The 20,981-nt window shown below is 36.6% G+C and overlaps 1 long non-coding RNA gene across 1 annotated transcript in view; it reads right to left on the bottom strand.

The window, feature by feature from the left end:
• Window positions 1-11,739: 11,739 nt before the first annotated feature.
• LOC112944944 overlaps window positions 11,740-20,981 on the bottom strand; it is a 68,821-nt gene continuing 59,579 nt past the window's right edge. Inside the window, exon 4 of the long non-coding RNA XR_003248890.1 lies at window positions 11,740-12,139. This is a non-coding gene — a long non-coding RNA (uncharacterized LOC112944944). The remainder of the gene's footprint in view (window positions 12,140-20,981) is intronic.

A 20,981-nucleotide genomic window follows, 5' to 3' on the forward strand; every position in this document is an offset into this window, starting at 1 on the left:
AGCTGTACTCAGACATGATACTGTCATATGCTAGAGACACAGGGAGTTCCCAGACTTTTATGAGCATCGGGGGACATGAAAACTCATCTCTGCCAAAACCTCATCATGGGTGGGCTCAGCAGGGCTTGCTCAGGACAGTTGTGTAAGAATCAAGAAAGCAAACATGTCTTTGACATAAATCTGCAGAATCTGATACTCCAAAACCTAAGTAATCCATTCCTGTCCTTAACCATTTTTGTTAAGGTAAAGCTTGCTTGTTCCAGCTGGATCGCACTGAAGCCTAGTGCCCATTTGGAGTAATGTGGAAGTCTGGTTTTATATTAGAACCGGATCCGGTTCTTTCTTGCTTTGCCATCTTGTATTTCTGATTTAGAACTTGAATTTAGATACTTTACACCATGCTAAAGCATAAACCTATGCTTTAGCTGCAACGGTACATAAACAGTCCACCAGAAATGTGAAAAAAAATCTAGAGCTGTAAAAACATACAGAGAAGGTGCCAAAATCAAGTAAATGGCAGAAAACAATTTAGTAAATCTCATAAAAACATTGTGTTAAAATCTTGTAAGTTAAAAAAGGCTGATATTTAAAACATGTTTAATCCATATACAAACTTTTAGCATATACCAAGGAAAAGTTTTCAGTATAAAATTACTGACAACTGGAAGATATCTGCAGAATTTTATAAATAAGTACTTGCAGATGGAAATGTAAATTACTTTGCAGACAAAACAGCCAGTGCACTGAAAGTGGCTTTTAATAAAACATGAATGCAGTTGGGTTTGGCCAGTTTGGTTCAGAAAAACCATAATTATTCATATTCTAGCTGATATATAACACTGAACAACCAGACTTCGCTATTGTACATTCCATATAATTATTTCGATTGGTTATATTTTTGTTTTAAAAATGTTTTGCTAATTAGATTCTTTTGAAATTCAGATATGTTTCTTTCAGCTACACATTGTGATCTACATGGATAAAAACTGTCTTTCCAAAGTTACTCTTCAGTTGTCTTGGAGAGAACATTAAAAAAAATTGCCTAAGTTCAGTTCCAACAGTATCCAAACCTCTGTGCATCCCCAGCAGCATTCTGCAAAAGCACTGCCTGTCAAATAAGATTTAGTCAAGCTTAGCTCAGAGAACAAGGGCCACTCAAAGCTTGACAGGCACAGGAGGCAGAAGGGCACCTGTTTTCAGGCAGAATGAACCATTTGAACAAGTGTTATTGACAAACTGGCTAGACCTCCTGTTTTCATACCCTCTCTATAGGAAGAAAAATGAATGACATACAAACAAAAAAAATCCATCAAATCAAAAACTATGAAGGCTGCAAAAATCTTATGGTTCTATATACTTCATTTTTTAAGGTATGAAATACCATCAAAAACAAAGCATCATCTCTACATATGACTGCCTATGTTCAAGCAAAACAATGGATAGCATCAAAATTTGTTTTGAATTGACTGAAAGAGGTATCGGAAGGCACAGGTATAGAACAAGGCACAACCAAAAGGCTACCTGCAGCGCACACCTTTTGTGGATTTGGCCATATAACCAAGAATAAAGTTTTATGCACTGATCTGTTCTTGTACTGATGATGATAATACAGCATTGGAAGTTGGGGTTTTAAGGATATGTGGATTCTTATATATCAAATATAAGGATGTAGTGCTGTCCCTTGGAATGCTAAGGAAGATGAAAGGACTCTTGAGAAGAGCGGTGTTCGACTGCAAATATGTTAATAATAGTCTCTTCTTCCTCTACTGTTTTGAAGTCCTTTCTTGCAAAACAAATTGATCTAATGTACCACATACAATTTTAATCTAAGTACTACTGATTTTCATTTCATGTTGAGATGAGTATGTTAGATTTGAACCACTACAGCTCATTTCTAACGATAGCCTGGTACTTCTACAACTGTCAAGAATCACCATAAGGAAAAATAACTCATTCAAAAGCCACAGGAACTGGGTCACAGAATAAGGCAATACTTTAGATTTGTTACTTCTTTTGGCCTATGGCATTTGGAGCTCAGTCCTTCAAAAATTATTGAAAAATTAGTTATTAATCATTTCTTTTTCTTTTTAAAAAAATTTATTTGCAAACAGAGAAAATTCACTTAGAACTAAATTTGTACTTGAACTAAGTGTACCACAAATTGTCAAAGCGCAAGATTTAAATACAGCAACATAGAAGCAAACCCTGTACATGCATACACCGTCACACAGAGTCATAATGCATTTTGGTTCTTCCATAACGCAGAGGTGGTTAGGTGGTTATCACTACCTGAATTGTCAATGTGAATTGTCTACATTTACTTGGCAGGGAGAATTAACATCGGATTTTGTTAAGAACACAGGATACTGCTCAGGCAGCCATCTAGGGACATGCAGCCTCCAAAGACACTACGAGGTATCCACTTTTTAACTTGTGGCAATAGTGATTCCCAACTCGCTCCAGTTTTCTTTAGGCTGAGATCTTACTGCCTAAAACCCACCCTGGAAAGCAGCCAGAAAACTTGAAGCTGGTCAGGATAATAACAGCTTGTACTCAGGGGTTGCTCCTTGAGTCTGTGAAAACTGCAATTCTCTTTTTATTTCCTTTTTTTCCCTTCTTCCTCCTCTTTTTTTTTGGTTTGTTCGTTTTTTGATCTATATAAATATTTCTAAAACATATTTGAGAGTTTCTTTCCTCTTCTTTCAACCCTTTCTCAGATATATTAACCACCCAAAGACTACCACTTCTGCCCAGCAAAATCTAAGCCGGCCCAAACCTGCCACTGATTTTTATGAGATTTACTATAAATTCCTCAGCCTGTTAACATCAACAGATTATTTCTTTCAGAAATGTGCTTGAAACAAACAACAAGAACACTGAATGGTATTGGCTTTGGCCAATGTCCTGCCCCGGCCTTTTCAAACTTTCTCTGAAACTTTATCCAGAATTTTGAAACTTTTGAAACTTGATCCAGAATGTGAACATCCCATTATGCATGTGGAATAGCAACCTGAAGTGCATGCACCCTTGCCATGGATATGCACAAATCCTGCCAACAAAACTGAAAAAAAATTCTTGGACCAAAACTGTGTGCCCAAGATTTTGTCTAATTTAATAAACATTTACTATCAATGGAACAAGCACGTGCAAGCCCACCGAAGAATTTCCAATAGCGTAGTGCAAAATAAAAGCAAACAAATGAACAAAAGCAATCTGGGAAATTTACACTTTATATATAGAGGAGCTGAGTACTCTAGAGTACTCTATATGCAACATAGCAACTTCCAAAACAACATACAAAAGTGTTTTTGTTTTTTTTAAATCTCACTTCAAAATGTGAGAAATTCCCTTTTTATCTGTTCTTTTTTTGGCTTCTGTGCAAATGAAAGCCTATAAAATTCCATGATTATTCATCTTTAAAAGAGTGAACTTTGGGAAGAACAGCAGCTAGCATGGGACACAGTAAAAAGCAAGATCGCCTTTGGTCATGCAAATAAAAGCTCATTTATTAGTTTTACATAGCTGTTCATACCAATAGTGACTTTTACATAGCTTTTATCATAGGATCTTTCCTAAAGAGTTAACACAGATTCAAAACATCATCTGCAAAAATAATGGAGTGCTACAGTAACTGATCTTAGTGTAATTTCAGAGGCATAAGTTAATTTCCTTCTTCTGTTTGAACTCTGTTGCTAACTCTATGCACATAGAATAATTGACACGTGATTAAGATGTTGAAAATATCCCTTTTTCTAAGCTTTAGCAGCCAAGGCAAGAAATAGGATTTGCACGTGTCAGCTTCTAGGTACCAGAGCTAAGCAAAACAGCAATGACTAACAATATAATAATCAATACAACAGACTATGGAACTAATTTTGTCTATAATCATAGATTTTGTACAGACATAAGAGGTCATATTTATGGAGCTTTACATTTTTAAACTCTTAACAGAAATCCTCAATTGGGTGTATTTTAAGGCAGCCAACAGAACTGAGATGAATACTGTGGAATCAGGGATTTCTTCCTAACGCAAGTCTTCCCGTATGTGGGTAGAAGCACAAAACAGTGACAGATCATTAGGACTAAAGCAAGGAAACAAAGTGCAAGAATTGCCAGGATGGGACCTGCTTTGTAGCCACCAGGCTGCCTGTGGCTTGCTTGAACCTTCTCACGATTACAATACATCTACATTCTCCTTTCCCTCTTTGTCATTGTCGTATCATCTCTGTTTTGAAATAAGTTTTGAAGCACTATCTGACCCACTGGCTCTAACTTCTTTCTTATTCAACTTGGTCTGACTAAATCCCATCAAATCATACATGCACATTTTTTTAAAGTTGTACTTGACATTGGATGTATTAAACAGACAGACTAGGCTACAAGACCAGGTAAATGTAAACATCAAATTTCCTTGCTGAATTATCCCTTATCTAAAGGAACAGTGCCAACAATTTCCATTTCTTCCACTGTTTAGACAATGTAAACCACATCACTACTACTGCTCTATACAAGTTATTTTTCCCCTCAATATAAGTGTAAGTAAAGTTTGTCACTCCCACACTTACTCTCTTTTATGCTCCTTTAGAAATTCTTTTAACTCTTTGATATTTGCACTGCGTTGAATATGCAAAGCCATCTGAGTAAGATACACAGATGCTGAAAATCTGCCTTATTTTAATACCTACTCTCTACAGTGTCTGCATTAGCACAAATTCAAGAATCATTTCTCATCTTGTGGACTGCTACAAGATTTCCAGGTGCAGCGAGTCTTGACAGAGCTCAGTAGCGAGTAGTCATCCGAAATGGACTCAGATTCATCTCTCTCGAGACTCGGTGTCAGCATCAATGATGCAGGTTTCATCTACATTCATTAAACTGACAGTGATAAAAGCGATTCACAATGATCACACTCGCTCATCTTCTCAGGGGTCAGCCAACTTAAAAAGGTATCGCCGTGAGCCCCGAGTACCAAGGATCCTTATCTTTAAGGATCAACTATGAGAAAAGAAGGAAAGCTGAAATTTAGTTCATGCATCTATAAGCTGCTGTGAATACCAATATGCTGTGCTGCCAAACAACAAGCTAATGGCTCAAATCCTGTTTTATGACAACATGAACAGCATTTACTGGCTGATACATCAGATATTCAAGAATTGTACTCGGATTTAAAGGAATATAAATGAAATAACAGAGAAATAGCACAGATTCTATGATAAAAGGCTGCAGCAGAAATAGAATTAAACAGTATTTTGAAAAGAAACAACAGCTTTTTACTAAAAGCCTACTACTGTGGTGATGAGAGTGGTCATACAAACACCTCATGCATCCTCCTGCAGCATCTGAGGAGAATAGTTGCTTCTCTCATCAGCAATCAAATCTTTGATGCGTTCTTTCCATTCCTGTGCGTGCCAGTCTGTGCCCAGCCGTCCCGAGCAATACTGGTACCACAAAATGCTACTACCACTTGCAAAAAACTAAGGTTATGGAAAGGAACGTGACCACTCCAAGTCATCATAGTATCCTAACTTTCTAGGATATAGCCTTTTATAGCATTTTATTTGAAAGTTTAACGGTAACATTTTTTTAATTATTAAAATATGAGAAACAGGAGAAATTATATTACAGCTAAGTACTACCTTCGTGGATGAAGTACTATTAAAGCTTTTATTAAATGCAGTAAGATGAATCTTCCCTGTTTATGGAGAAAAATGCTTGGAGTCCCAGTTCCCGCTGCCTTTCCCTCTTTTTCAGCACAGCAGGGTGAGGAACCGTGGTGAGCACCACACTTAGCAGAAGGAAGGGAAGACTCTTGACACTGAAACTACCAACATTATCCTGTGTTCAGACTTGGCCTCCTCTGACTCTATTCTGCAGCTTCCCAAAAAAGCTAAAATTCAGACATCTGGAGGCAAAAGGGGGCAAAAACTGATGACTCAAGCCAACATAAATCTCCTGTTCTTTGATTTCAGTAATAGACGCGGTGCTGAAGCCTGGATGCGTTAATTACAGGTATCGCAAAGTAAAATGCAGCTTGCAGATCACGGGTGCAGCTCCTCTCAGCACGTTAACAAACAGGCAGGAGGAGGCACAGGCAGTAATCTGAGCATGACAAGGTTTTCAGAATTAAGAGACAACAATTTATGTAAATTGAAATCATAATTAAAACGCAGTGAACACTTTATCTCAAGGTATAATTTTAATTCATAATAAAAGATGATTAAACACCCATCTGTTCTTCTTAGCAGCAGCATCATCTAACTTTCCTTGCAGAACAAAACACTCTTTCCAATGAATTATTAGAGCTAGTCTCTTGCTACAAATGGACTGAGTGAGAAAATGAACTTATAAATATATGAGAGTTTTCAGATAATTGTAGGCTTTCACTCCATACTAGCTCTCCTTTTTATACAGCTGTGTTAAAAAAAAAAAAAAAAAAAAAAAAAAAAAAACCACACACACACAGTAGTTCCCTTCTCTCTTCTTTATTACTATAAAATTCTTATTCATTTCTCTTTATATTCTTCATCCTCCCCCAGGAAGGAAGCAGGCACATAAAAGGTTAATTATATTTACTTGTAAAGGAACTAGTACGAATTAAAAATGGATATAGTGTGTTCTGCTGCTCTTTGCCATTCTTTATACTGTTATACTGGAATGATATGGAAAATTATCTAGCCTCACTATTGTTTATATAACAAGAGATAGCCAAACAAAATGCTAACCTAACCTGTCCTGTTTAGCAGGACATCGTTAAAGCAGAAGGACCAGTTTTGAAGGCTCACAAATCGGTACGTGCGAGAGGAGGTCCCTGCGCGGTGCAAAGCCCCAAGCAACGCAGCTTTCCAGGGGCAGGATCCTCAGCTGCTGGATCTCAGCAAATTTCCACCGAAGACAACACAGATACAGAAGTTTTGACAGAATATGTGTCAAAATCTCCAATTTGGACCCCAATTATGCGAGGCCAGGACAGGAAAAACACATTTTGAGCGGATGATCTAGACTATCCAGACTAAAGGAAACACTGCAGAGTTAAAAGTTATGGTGGAAAATTACTGCTCCATGGAACACAAACTGATTAACAAATCCATGCACATGGAATATATTTTTCATGCTACTAAGTCCTTCACAAATAGGCATTTGATCCAATGCAAGTTTTCCAGACTGGCAGGTCTGCATTGCAGCTCTGAAGGGGCCTCTGGCTCCAGGATGCCCTTATTTTTGTCAAAGAAAATTAATCCAAACCTACGAAGCTCCTTTAAAGTTCTGTTTCCCCACACACATTCACACACATGCCCACAGAGGGTGAAGAAAAATTAAGTGCGAGGAATATGGATACACTTGACATACATGGAATGTCATGCATTTGTGATACACATGAAAAATGAACGGAAAAGGAGGAAATGTTTTGGAATTTGAGTGGCAATCCTTGCTGTACTATTGATATTTCAGTGCTACAACAGGTTTTTCTTAGTCCTGCACATCAAGTTTGATGGATGGTCACCACACAACAATCATACATGCAGCAGGCTGCAAATAAAAACCATCAAGACCTGTGCTTACCACTCTCCTGGGACACTCCACTATGAGAGTGATCCCAGCCTTACAGCACCTGCTCCTCACACTGGCAGTAAAACCTGGCATCACTGGCAAAAAATGGAGCTGAAAGAATCCTCATGAAAAGCACTTGTGGCTCTAGTATTGTGCTAAGATGAAGAGAGTAAAATAAGGATTTGAAAATATTTTGCCCTTCTTTTTCTGCTGAGGACAATGAGAAGTATATATTTCACCTTCTAATCTGAATTTATCCACTTTGCAAAGCAATTTTTCTGTTTTGAAGCACATTTCAGGTAATACCAGCAGTCTTTCAAATCAAAGAAACATCTCTTCATATCAGAGTATTTCCAGATTACGATCTAGATTCCCACATTCATAAACCATTCCAATATTTAGAGGAGCTGAACATTTCCTTAGATGCTGGCAGAGACACTCAAACTAACCTGGGTACTTGGAGAGAAGCTTGCACAATACACTGCAAGTGGTCTCCAGACCTACACTAGCTTTTCCAGAACTCTGCCTATAGCATAGCTATCCCTCACCAATTATTTTCCTCCTACTATACATAGGCAGAGGCTGCTAAAGCAAATCCTACAGATACACTGACAAAGGGTTTTTTTTTCCACTCTCAACAGTTGCTAGAAGAATTTGCAGCGACAGAGGCATTAGAAATAGAGCACATGCACTATTCTGGAACTCACTACGCTGAGCAACTTTGAGGGCCAAATACTGCTCTGTTGCTGCACCTGCAGCTTCTCACCTTGGTTTATTTTGTTTTACAGCAAACACTCAAACAACCATTAAAAAATTACTTGGGCATCAAAAACAGAATAAAAACACCCCCATAACTACCATTAGTAACAATCAGATTGCAATGTCCAAGTACTGATGGGACCTCTCAGTCTCTAGGTTAATGATGTTTCACTGCTCTGAATTAGATAATGAAAAACATTAAAAAACAGGCAAGTTGCAACCAATCCACCACATTATGAAATAATATGATGCTACTTTGTAGACTTTCTTTTACAGATAGAAAGAGACAAAAAAGAAGAGAAAAAAAGTGTCATGGAAACAATCTCCTAAAACAAGAATGTCTGATTAGCCTTTTCGCCTGACTGAATTTTCAATCCTAATACTTTTGGAGGTTTAAGAGATTAACAGAACAATTTGCTATTGTTTGTTATTTCTATTTTACCCTTTTAAAACACATTCTTACCTATAAAGACATTTTCTGTTGGAGAATATCTGTTATAATAATACACAACTTAAAAACAAGCAAAAACTTGTGCTGTAAGCCCAAATTTGTGCTGTAAATGATCGATATCAGTCATAAATTTTAAGTTAGACCTAACTGAGAGAAAATCATTTAGAGAATAGTTTTAAAACTATTAAAACTCTTCTATTTCCATTATGTCAAAACAGACCAACATTCTTGATTTTCCCAGAGTATATAGACAAACAAAACTAAAGCGAACGTTTCCTTCCTTCTTCATTCCTTTCTCAGTTAAGGAAAACTTAATTATTTAGACTAACTTTAGAACTGAACCTCAGAACTAACTTCTTTAAGAGACAACTAGCCCCAACAGTAGCTAAAATATAACATGTGCTGCGTACAACTTGCCTACAAAATTATACAAAGTTTTAAAGTTGGCTGCTTTTAAATGAAAGTGTTTTGAAAAAAATCCTTTATGACTTTGGTGTGACTAACAACTTTTTAAGAAAGCCTACAGTATTAATACACCATATAAGGAATAAATGAATTTCAAAATGTTTCAAAATTGGAATTCCACTCAAATGGAGTTTTTTAGCAAGATGTGCATCTTATGTAGCTTAAACAAACAGAAAGGAGATTACAGAAAGAAGTAGAAATAGAAATGTTCTTTATAGGTATATCAGGAATATCTCAAACTTGAATTTTTCCAAATTCTCCACTAACAGTTCACAGGGAAACATTTCCCCTAGAAAAACAAAAAAATTGTTCAGAAACATAGTCACCTTACTTGCTCCTTATTTCTCTCATCTTTGGCAGTTTATCACCTAGCATTGTTAAAATTCATCTCCCCAGCAGTTTTTTTTTTTTTTTTTTTTAATACACAAAACAGTCTTCCTCTCTTTCTCCCTATCAAAGGGATTCCAGACTATTTATATTTGGTCCTGAGCTGTGTCATGTAGACACAGAATTTCTGGGATTCCTGCAAGCTTTATTCTCTCCAGAGAACCCAGCAGCTGCTCTTGCATTTTTGGGAACCCTTTGACTGTGACTTCTCATGAGAAAAGAAAGATGGATGTCTAGGCTGGGACTTTCACCTTTAACCATCGATAAAACACTCGGGCAACATTTCTAGTTTGGCTATATTCCCTTTTATTAGCATAGTTTTGTCGCATCATTTTGTACTTAGGCAAACTGCAAGCACAAAATTGAGTCACAGATCTGATCGCATCTCAGACTTCGAAGATTCAAAGCAAATTTGTTAAGGGACAGTATGTGGGATCAGCGTTTAACTTCACCTGTCTATAGCAAGCTGTAGTTGCAATGCTTAGAGCAGCATGCTAATAGTTATTAGTTTTGAAAATCAACTTGCTTTAAGCTCTTAAAATGCTTTCCTGCCTCGAAGAATCAGAAGGGCAAGTGCCTTACAGCAAAATTTTCCTGTAACTGTTTCTCAGTTAGTCAAAGGAAAGGGAATTAATGCCAACTTCAAGATTCCACTATCCACTCTTTTTTAGCTTATTCTAATATTTAACCATTCACAGCATCACAGTTTCTAGCTAGAGTTCTTAGCTAGCCCACAGCATCAAAAACAGAATATATTAAAAGTATACTATTTCTTTACTGCTGTATAGCTTCATTTTTACTGTTAGTCAGGTAAAAAATGAAAAAGATGAAGTTTCTAAGTATATGCTGCACAAAAAAGATTTGAATTATCTTTTCATCCCTCAAACAAAGCTAGGAAATCCATTATCCTTATGTTTAGTATCCTGCTTAGAAAGAGAAAGCAAGTTTAATAAATCGGACTAATACAAACACTCAAAAGCAGTATCTGTTTAAAAGAAAAGCGCTGCACACACATTCCTTGTTAAAATGAGGTACTTCAGATATTAAATCCATCTGAAATTTTCGCCCTGAGAACACAGAAAGTGGTTATATTCATTTATTGACCTTTATTACACATGTCCCCTGTTGCTAATCTGTATCCCAAAGTTACTTGTTTTCCTGCATACTTTTAAAGAACACAGTAAGTTTAGCATATCAACCATTTGTCCAAATTAATGAAAGAAAAATTAGTGTTTTAAGGGAAAGTAAAACAGACCTTAGAACTAAAGAGGCAAGGTGGATGGAAAAAAGAAAAGCACCTGGACTTCTGCTTATTAGATATTTGCTGTGGAAACAATTTGCTCAATTTTAATGAGAATTGACATCATGCACACTCTCTGCCATCATTTTGCAACAAGCTGTTCTTCACTAATTTCATTTAAGTACTGAGCTAAAATGTTTCAGCAAAGAAATTAAATATATATTATGTCTTTAAGCAATTATACAGGAAGCAAAATTATCTACAGAATAAAAAAAATGAGAAGCTATAATTGGCCTAGAGAGATACCCTATCACCTATGCTTCTTTTTATTATTATTTCTGAATGGCAAATTTCAATTCTGTTGGATATGAGCCAGAAAGCCAAGGTGGTATAAAACATTTTAAAAACATTACTTTTTAACAATGCTGAGAAACAGAATAGTACCATTTTAAACAGCCATAAGTCATAAAGACTATTTTTATTTAGGAAAATCTATTGTAATTTAAACATCTCAAGCCCATGAGCCATAACAAACATTATATTTCACCATATGCTCTGGATTATTGCAAAGATGACTTACTTTTCCTCCTCCCTCTCAGAAGTATGAATGTATGTGTGCTCTCATGTGCGTTTCTGTTTCAAGTAGAGGGCAGAAACCATCAAACTCCCATAATTAATATAAAAGCAAAACACCAAAAAGGAGGTTTTCCCTCATGGTTACATTTATCACATACTTCACTAGTCCATTTGCCATATAATCCCTTTTTTGCTCCAGTTCCCCACAGCAAACTCCTAGCAATGATGACTGATGACCATCAACCCACATAATATGGAAAGAAGCATTTCCTTCATCTGCTCTTTGCCTAAATTCATGACCTATACTGTTTGAAGGCAACTTTCTCTCACCGGGTGCTAAGAAATTAGAATTTGTAATTGTGAGCAATGACCTGATTAGCAGTGGCAAGAGAATTACTGATTTATTCTCCTACCTGTCAGAGCAGGAGCGCTAGAGTTTTAAAGACCAACTTCTATTCTGGTGATTGGCATAGAACATTATATATATATGCATGTATAGGGAGGAGAGGTTCTTTCTGTCTTGTTTATGTCTGGCAATATCAATAACAGAATTGGCTTGGGATTTCTTAGGTCTTTTTAAAGTATAACATTTAGAAGTATTAATGGTTTCTTCAGGTGCTCATAACCATGACTAGGCACATCTGAAACTTTACAGGACTTCAGTGTTAAGTTGCAGATGGCAAGTATTGGACTGCCCTGGGAGCTCCATTTGGCTGCAAAAGAACATAGAGAGAGAGAGAGAGAGAAGAATTTCAATAAATTAAGGCTACTATATATAGAGCAAACCCCCATTTTACTTGACGCTAACAGTCACATGGTGTTTAAGGTGGAATTTCCTTAGTTAAAAAGGTATTTTAATAATAATAAGAGAAATTTATTAATTATGATGTGCAGGACTTGGCTAGAAATGAAATGTAAACCTAAACTGAACCAAATGCTCAGTAATTCAGAAACAAAAAAGGCAATACTGGTTTTTAAAATTCTGCTAAAACCAGGTTTGGGATATAATCTAAACCAAGAATCTTACATTAGTAAGATTCTTTGTAAATACCTCTTTGTAAAAAACATACCTCTTTCTAAAAAAAAAAAATAAATAAATAAAACTTTATTTTCCTGATTAACTGTATTTAACAGCAACATGAAAAAGAAAAATGGGAAAAAATGATAAGAATATTGTACATAATGACCTTTTTTCAGTCTTTACCCTTGCCTCTAAAGAGGGAAGCTTATTGGTTATCGGTTCTGTCCATGGTTTGAAGGAATCTACATAATTCTGATTTTTCATAGATTTGGTCGGTCTTCTGTAGATGACTTGCTGGTGACTCCTATGAGCTCGACTGAGCAGCATCAAACAAACTCTTCTCCAAGTCAGCTCTCAACTCAGTCAGCACGAGCAAAGGGAAAGGCAACGCAGTACCGGCCACAAGGCCACGGGAATAGGAGACCCTGTTTCCCAGCGGCAGCCCAGGCTCACGTGCATCTCCCTGGCCACAAACACACCCCTATCATCTGATCCCTCACACTTGGCATCCCCTGCACAACTCCAAACATGTCCAGTAAAGATACTGCCACTTTGAGGAAAAGTTACGAAAATCAGCATTATATAAATGATTGTGGCTCATTTATTTCTCTTCTGGTAGATGCTGTGATTCCAAGAGGTACTACTCTTTAAAATATTCTGCATTTCTGTTTTCTGAAAACATTTTGGTTGCTAACTCACAGCAGATACTAAGTATTTGAATATTTGCCAATGCTTGTAGGATTCATCCAGTTAGATATTATTGATGTTGGAAAGATCAATGATTTTGCAACACATACTATTTATCTATGTTAAGGAGGTGGCGGGGGGAAAGGTGTTTCTGGGAGGGGAGGGAGTAGGACCAAGTAGTTCAGATTTTACTTGTATCAAGTTCCTCATGATTTCTAAATACAGCCACTGGCAGACTGCAAATGATGCAACCCATAAAAAGCTTAATTTTGCTCTTATGTGCATTGAGGATTTCCACAGAAACATACTCTGAGATCTGCATCAGTGAAAAATACTAAGACCAACAGAATCAAGCCCAACCATATTTCCCAAGTAACGCAGTCCAAACCTACTCCTCCTGTACACAGCTCTTTGCAAACTTCTGAGCAGGAATCACAGGCAGAATTTCCATGCAAGATGCACTCCTCTATGAGGTCCACAGCACCTCTGCTACCAGTCTGCAAACACAGTCTCTGTGCTCGTGAAGGACACGCATCCCGTTCGGACAAAGGCAAGCTCGAGGGTCAGATGGTTCTTCTCACTGGTAGTTTCTGCTGCACACCAAAACATTCATCCTTTTATCAAGGAAATCCTTCTAGTCTCTAGTACTCATTTCATGCTGCTTACAGAAAACTGTTGAGAATTATTATTAAACAGAAACTAAACCTGGCCTCCTAATCCAAACATATGTGAAGTTCAGTCGGTCCCCTCAAACAAACAGGCTGCTTTGGAAATGATTGCCAGGGCGATGCCTGTTGCCAAGGAGATGACACCCGGTGCAGCCCCGCGTGTGCTCGAGGCTGCCCTTTGCAGCCCCGCTCCTCGCGGGCTCTGCGCTTTACCGCTCCCCAAACCCCAACCCAGCAATGGGCAAGTCCTACATCCCCACCCACTGGCCCCACCGAAGCCCAAAATTCAACGGATCAAGGTGGTGGAGGGGGATAAATTGCACGGTTGGATGACACGCATTTTCCTTCCAAGCCTATGTTCAAACGAGGCACACATGCCAAGGTTTGTTTTATGAAAGACAAAATTAAAACGTATCGCTCTTGAGCTGTAACTGGCAAGGTATTGTGTGGGGGCTGTTAACATAATGCTCCATATATTTATTGTTTGTCATTTTTCTGGCCCTGATAAAGGTCTCTTAGAGCTGTAAATCATACCATTAAATCTGCCACTAGAAACAGAGGCTGTTAGAGAATGAAAAGAAAACACGGAGCTGAATCACTACTTACAGGTTTCTGCTTCATGACAGACCTTAACTATCACATCAGAAGTGACATTTATTCTTTGATTTTGGCACATTTTCAAGAGTCAAAGTTGGCTTATGACCTAACTTGGTGACAAATTCTCTGAAAGACTAGGCCATTCACTACAATTTATTATACACCAATGGTATAAAACTTCATATAGCTTAAGAGTATCTGAGTTTATTCACAGGTTTTAAATAATTGGTTTAATATTGGTTGTCCTGCTTACAAACTCCTTTTCACATATTTCTTAAGAAAGAAGTAGTATATTAATATGATCTTGATTGGCAATAGATACATAAGAATGCAGTGATGCATTTCTTTCAGGTCCTGCAAGTACAATTTCATCAATACCTTCCAAGCAGAGGCTCAGGTATAGCTAAGACTGACAACTGACAGCAACAATCTAAAATAAAATAAAACTGGATGGATATTTTGTGGAAAAACATTAGGTGTAACAAGCAGGACTAAGAAGCAACGTGCTTGAAGGCTAGTAAAAGGAAGATACCTGATCAATATAAAAATTGCTGTTGATCACAGACCAACCCAATTCAAACATCCTGCCTCAGTCCCTGCCACTCTGCCTGCAGCTCTAACTCTGAAGGAGTCACACCAGTTATTACAAACCTGGTTTTACCCTCGTTTCACTGAACGCAGGACTGACAGCAGCCAGAATGTCAGCATTTAACTGAGGCACTGCCGCTGCTCCTGGTGCCCTGCACTGCAAGCACAGGTAACGTGGGCTGCTGCAGGCAGAGCAGGATGGAGATGCCTTTTATGGCCTACTTATGGCCTAATAACAAAACTTCATAAATTTTGTACTGGATTTTCCTGTTAAAATTAAACAAATAAACAGCTTATTGCAGCATGAAACCAACTGATTTTGTTCCCTTGTAAATCAATGGCCTTTAATGAATAAGCTGAAAGGTGAAAAGGTGTAGATTGCATAACTTGGGAGTGGTTACCACTCATTTGTTTTCATGTGAAATTGGTTGTTCATATTTCATTCAAAATTCTCCTTACAGAAAACACTTTACTTCACAGCATAATATCAAGCAGTTTTCAATGAATCAGTGAAATATGATCAGTTGATCACCTGCATTTACTTTACTTTCCCAGGCTATTAAAAAAGGATTTTTTTTTATGTTGGTCCTTAAAATTCTTCCGAGATATAATCCTAAAGTCAGCTTAAGTGTAATAAATACAAAGTTTTTATTTTTATGACAAGCAACAAGGAAAAAACACCTATATAAATCCCTTTCCTCTGGTACACTGTATGTAGGAAATATCTTTCCCAGAATTATTTCCTTGTTTTCATCAAGATTAAGTACTATAGCCTATTTCAAAGTTCACATGAGCATAAAATGAGAGGTGAGCAGAGCACAAGCAAATATACTACTAAAAACCTAACTCAAATCTTACCTATATGGAAGCTGTACAACTTGAAAACCACACCTAAAGAAAGCATGCATTACAACAAAGGTATCTCAACATTAATACATAAGCAATGTATATAAGCAATAATCTGCTACATATTAGCCACTTGTTGATAATAGGTACTTCATATACTTCATCTTTAAACCTAAGAAAGTGACTGGTTTAGTAAAAGATAACAATCTCTCCCATATTCCAGCCCTAGAACAGAAATCTTTCGCTTTAGGAAATTTCACTCTCTCCAGGAATTAAGGAGAACACCAATATAACAATGCTGCCTTTTTACTTTTAAAAAAAAAAGTGTGATAAAGCTGAAAGATGTTTAGAAGATTTCAGCCCAAGTGATAAAGCTCCTTCAAAAAAGCTGAAATCTGTTAGCAATGATATCAAGGGCTGAAGCAATCACTGGAAATAATACTGGCACAGAGGTGTCCTCCAGCAGAGCACTGAGCCTACACAAGCTTTTCCTACCTTTTGGCTTCAGAGAGAACCTGCACTCTTTACTCACTATTTTACCTCCAGATAACTGTTAGTGTGGGTCTCATCCAGTCCTGTTCAAAAAGTCTAGGCAAAAAGCTATGCACAACTTCTCTTAAACTCTCATCTTGAAATAAACTGCAAATTATATATTTTATCCAAACTTTCAAACAACATGAAAAGGTAATAATAAAAATTGCAAATAAGCTTCCTTTGCTGTAGATCCGAAAACGACCACTAATTCTCAAACAGCTTCTGAAATCGCACCTCTTTTGTAGTCTAATTGGTTACATCAGTAAGTTGCTGGGCAAGTACTTTAAAAGGATACAGAACAGGAATGAAACACGGCTCTATGGGAAGTGAGGAGTGAGGCCATTAAATGCATTCACTGCATCAGAATGTTTTTAATCCTACTGACCAATTAAGTAAAATGTATCTAAGAGCAAGTAAAAGTAATAGTCCTATAGGTGATTGTAATAATAAGTATGGTCAGTGCTATAAAAAAAGAACATTAACCATTAACATGATGAAAATATTTCTTTAGTGACCAATTCCTGACTGCTTCTGGTCATGTAAAAGTAAAGAAGAATGAACAGATCAGTTCAAAACAGAGTGTGAATGAGTAGTCTTAAAATCCCAAACAAACCCAGGTAGTAGATTTCTTACAAGAAATCATGTTATTTAATTAAAAACTATTTTTTTGAATAAAAGGATTCTCTACTGTGGATACTGAATGGCCTAATTCTCTATTAAGTCTATAAATTACACTAACTTAGAGTTTTTATTAAATTTCTGAAATTCTGGAGCTTGCCTACAGTTGATGCAATGCACTGATTTTTGAGACTATCAAAATCATTTAAATCAAGCTTAACTTAGGTGAAATAACTACCTTATTTATGCCCACTTTAAAGAGCATTTCTTGTCCCTCATTAAGCTTCCTACAGTATTTCTAAGTTCCTAATTTAACTACATGAATTAATGAGAGCTCAGCTCCACTCCCAAATTCCTTCAACACCACTTCCTCCTCCTCTGCTTCTGTTTCTCCAGGTGGAAGGAGGAATATGTCCTTTCCTTTGTAAATCAGTCTGAAAACTGTTAACAGAAAGCACTTCATAAAAGCTCCTTATAATCAAAAGGTAAAATCAGTCTTAGCGATTAAATGAAATGCCTGCTAAGGAAGGTTAATGCAGTGGTTGTAGCTTTAAAAAACAAACAATAAAAACCCACCACGAAACAGCAGAACAATGCATTGCAAACATGTAAACATCAACTTTAAAGCAAAAATGTAGCCTTACAGACTTCCAAAGATGATTTTAATATAAAGACCAGCCTCAGTTTACCATCAACTTACCATCACACCATCAACTGCCCAGCTAGTTTACTTTTCAAATGAGAATTAACACAGGAATTTGATTAACAGCAAGGGATTCTGCTCAGAGATGAATGACAAAATAATAATTCGCTTTCCACTGCTCAATGAAGTAAAACTGCTTCTCGTGTTATTGATCAGAATGAGACATGCTTGGATAAACTAGGAGTGGATCAATCAATGTCAAGCACTGAGTGCGACAACTTCAAATCTTGTGATACTTATATTACAAGGACAAAACTTCAACCTTAACAGGCTAGGCCTACCCTTTATTATTACTTAGGTTAATATTCCCGTGGAGGCGTATATTTATTGCATAAAATCCTGCCAGAAATCATAGAAAAAAATGGAAATGTATTGAAGAAAACTGATTTTTATACCATTAAAGAACAGAGTTATGCAAATAATTTCAATATTACAGTGACTCAAGTTGTGGTTATTCAGTTCCTCTTCAGTTATACTAAGGATTACATTTGGGAAAGAATGAACAAAAAAAAAAAAAAAAAAAAAAAAAAAAAAAAAAAAAAAGGCCATTTTTCTGGAAAACAGTAAAGTAGTCATAGCAGAGAAAACTGTGTTCCGAGAGATCCCAATAAGAGCCATATAGGCAATGGGCATAATAAGTGCCCATTTGACTCTCAAGATTCTATGTTTGAAAAATCAGGAGATGTTTCTTATTCTTACCCAAATTTAAAAATACTGGGAAATCTTGAAAAAAACGTACTTCTTTAGCAGATCCAAATGACATGCCAATTGTTATAAATCGTAACAAAACTTGTAACAAAAAAGTAGCTAATAGGAAAAAAACATGCTTGAAGAAAAGAAACTCAAAACTGTCTTGGGAACTGTTCTGTATTGTGTTGCAGCAATATACCAACTTACAACGTGATCCCTGGCTGCAGCCAAACATTTTAAGTTCCTATTAGTTTAAGTAGTCTATTAGTTTAAGTATTTAGTAGAATATAATGATACATATAGCTTGAGGTACACAGAAAATACTAAAATATAAAACATTGAGTATGAAATTTTAGAAAGTAACATTTTGTACATTATACTTTTAGCTCAATAAGAATCTTTAAAACAGCTGCATGGAAGCATTTTGCCAAGACAGACAAAATTACAGGGAACAACCTACAGGTACTATTCATCCCAGAACACCTTTCCTCCTCCCTCCCCAAAAAACTATTACAAGTACAGAATACTTGTAATAAAAAATACATATTTATATATAAATATAAAATATAAATATATACTTATATATAATATGAATATTTATAAATATGAATGCTTTAATACAAAAAAAATTGTTACAGAGACATATCTAAACTCAGATGGATATATTCTCTTGAACTAGAAAAACCAGGATAGAAGATGCACCATCCTAAATTTCAGAGGGAAAAAACAGAAGCCTTTTGAGGAGCAATATGGTGTGCATGCACCAGCCCTCACATGGCAGGTCTCATTTAGAGCTCTCAGAACACAAAGATGAAAAAATTCATTCCAGGACATTAAATTTCTCTTTTTCTGAGAATTCAGGTAAAGTGACATTAAGAAACACTTGCTTCTATATTATCTACGTTGTCTATAAAGTAGGGAACATTAATTCTTGTCTTTGTACAGTTCAGAATGTACTTGTGCCACTGTATCTGCAAAATGCCCAGGAGAAGAGACCTTGATAATGCTGCTGTACATTTCTCACAGAAGCTTTTTTTTTTCCTTTGCTATTTAAATAAGTACCTTAACTACATTGAAGTGGGTTTCTCAAAGGTGCTGAATTTACAAAAAGGGGCAACAAAGTGAGGTTCCAGGCTGCCAACCCAGGCATCCCAAAAAATGTGCTACAAGTATGATGCAAAGGAGGAATCCCTGGTTCTCTTCCAATCCACTCAATCTGTCTGCCAGAGGAAAGTAAGTTCCCATAGGATGATAATTTTTGTCTATCAGGAACTAAGAAAGGGACCAGAAACTCCTAAACGCTTTTGTGAAGCCACTGGATGGAAGCAACTTCCATTCTTTCCCACCAAGACTCAGTTTCAAATGTAAGAGCATGATGTGAAAAACTGTATTCCAGTAACATCTGCCAAAAAGACAAGTCTGGAAATTGTACTTTGCAAGAAAATGCAATGCCATTCTGCCTTTTATTTTTATTTATTTATTCTTTTAACCTGGGTCTATTTCAGTATGGTAACTTGTATTCATGTTGCTTGACTGGAAGGTGACAAATGTAGTACAATGATCAAAACATTAACATTTTCACTATTTGGCATAGATTACATAAAGCCAAAGTCCTTCAAGAGGAAGTATATGGGCATGCCTAAAAACAGTACCAATTCAGAAATCTCTAAAGAACAACTATAATCATATTTTTTAGATAAAGTTCAGCTACATTTTACGGGATTACATAACACATGTAAGAAATACTACAGAAATGTATTAGGACTGAAATTAAAAACAGTACTTGCTATCAATGCTTACTTGTTTATGCTTAAATTCAGTAACAGGTTTCTTGCTTTCCATAGCAGCAAGATAAAAATCAAATTTTCCTCAAAATAACAGAAAAGAACATTTGAGGCAATTTACTGGACCACCACTAGCTTTTGAATGGGAGAGGTCTTTGGCCTTCAAGACCATTAAAGAGTAATGTTAAAGCCTGCTGGAGACTGGAACTTTCAGGTTTACGTTCTGTCTCATATCAAACACAGATAAGTGGTCCCCTGTAATTTTTATGACTACGGTGTCAAAAGTCTTCCATCCAAATCGCAATAAATATTGTAATGAAGTCTGGAAGCAAAGCCATTTGTACTTGCTTGGGGCTGAGAATTAAGACAGCCTGTTTCTAGTTAGACAGTCATTAGAAAGATCTAACGTCCATGGTAAATGGCTTCCTGTTCAGAGTACTTAAAACTACTTTTAGTAAAATTGACTTCCTGAACATTTATTTATATCTTCTCCTCCATTTGAATTTTTGCTTTTGGAAATGATGGGATTTTCATATACTGTGCCCTAAGTAAGCATGCAAATGTCAAATAAATTAAGAGTCCCATCCTGCAGGTAACTATAATGCATAATTCTGTATGGACCTCAAACACACACCAAAACTCAAGACGACATAAATAAGAAATTACCGCTCAGAGCATTAGTTAGGGAAATATTTCACACACACTAAGTGAGCAAATCTCCATGTAAAATTTTCTTTCACATGCTCTGAACTGAGTGGGCACTGCACTCATTCCCACACTTTGCATTCCCATGTATAAACACATGCCATGCAGCACAGC

The sequence above is a fragment of the Nothoprocta perdicaria genome, unplaced genomic scaffold, assembly GCF_003342845.1.
Source record: "Nothoprocta perdicaria isolate Ctin4 unplaced genomic scaffold, notPer1 scaffold_18, whole genome shotgun sequence".
NCBI classification, from domain to species: domain Eukaryota; kingdom Metazoa; phylum Chordata; class Aves; order Tinamiformes; family Tinamidae; genus Nothoprocta; species Nothoprocta perdicaria.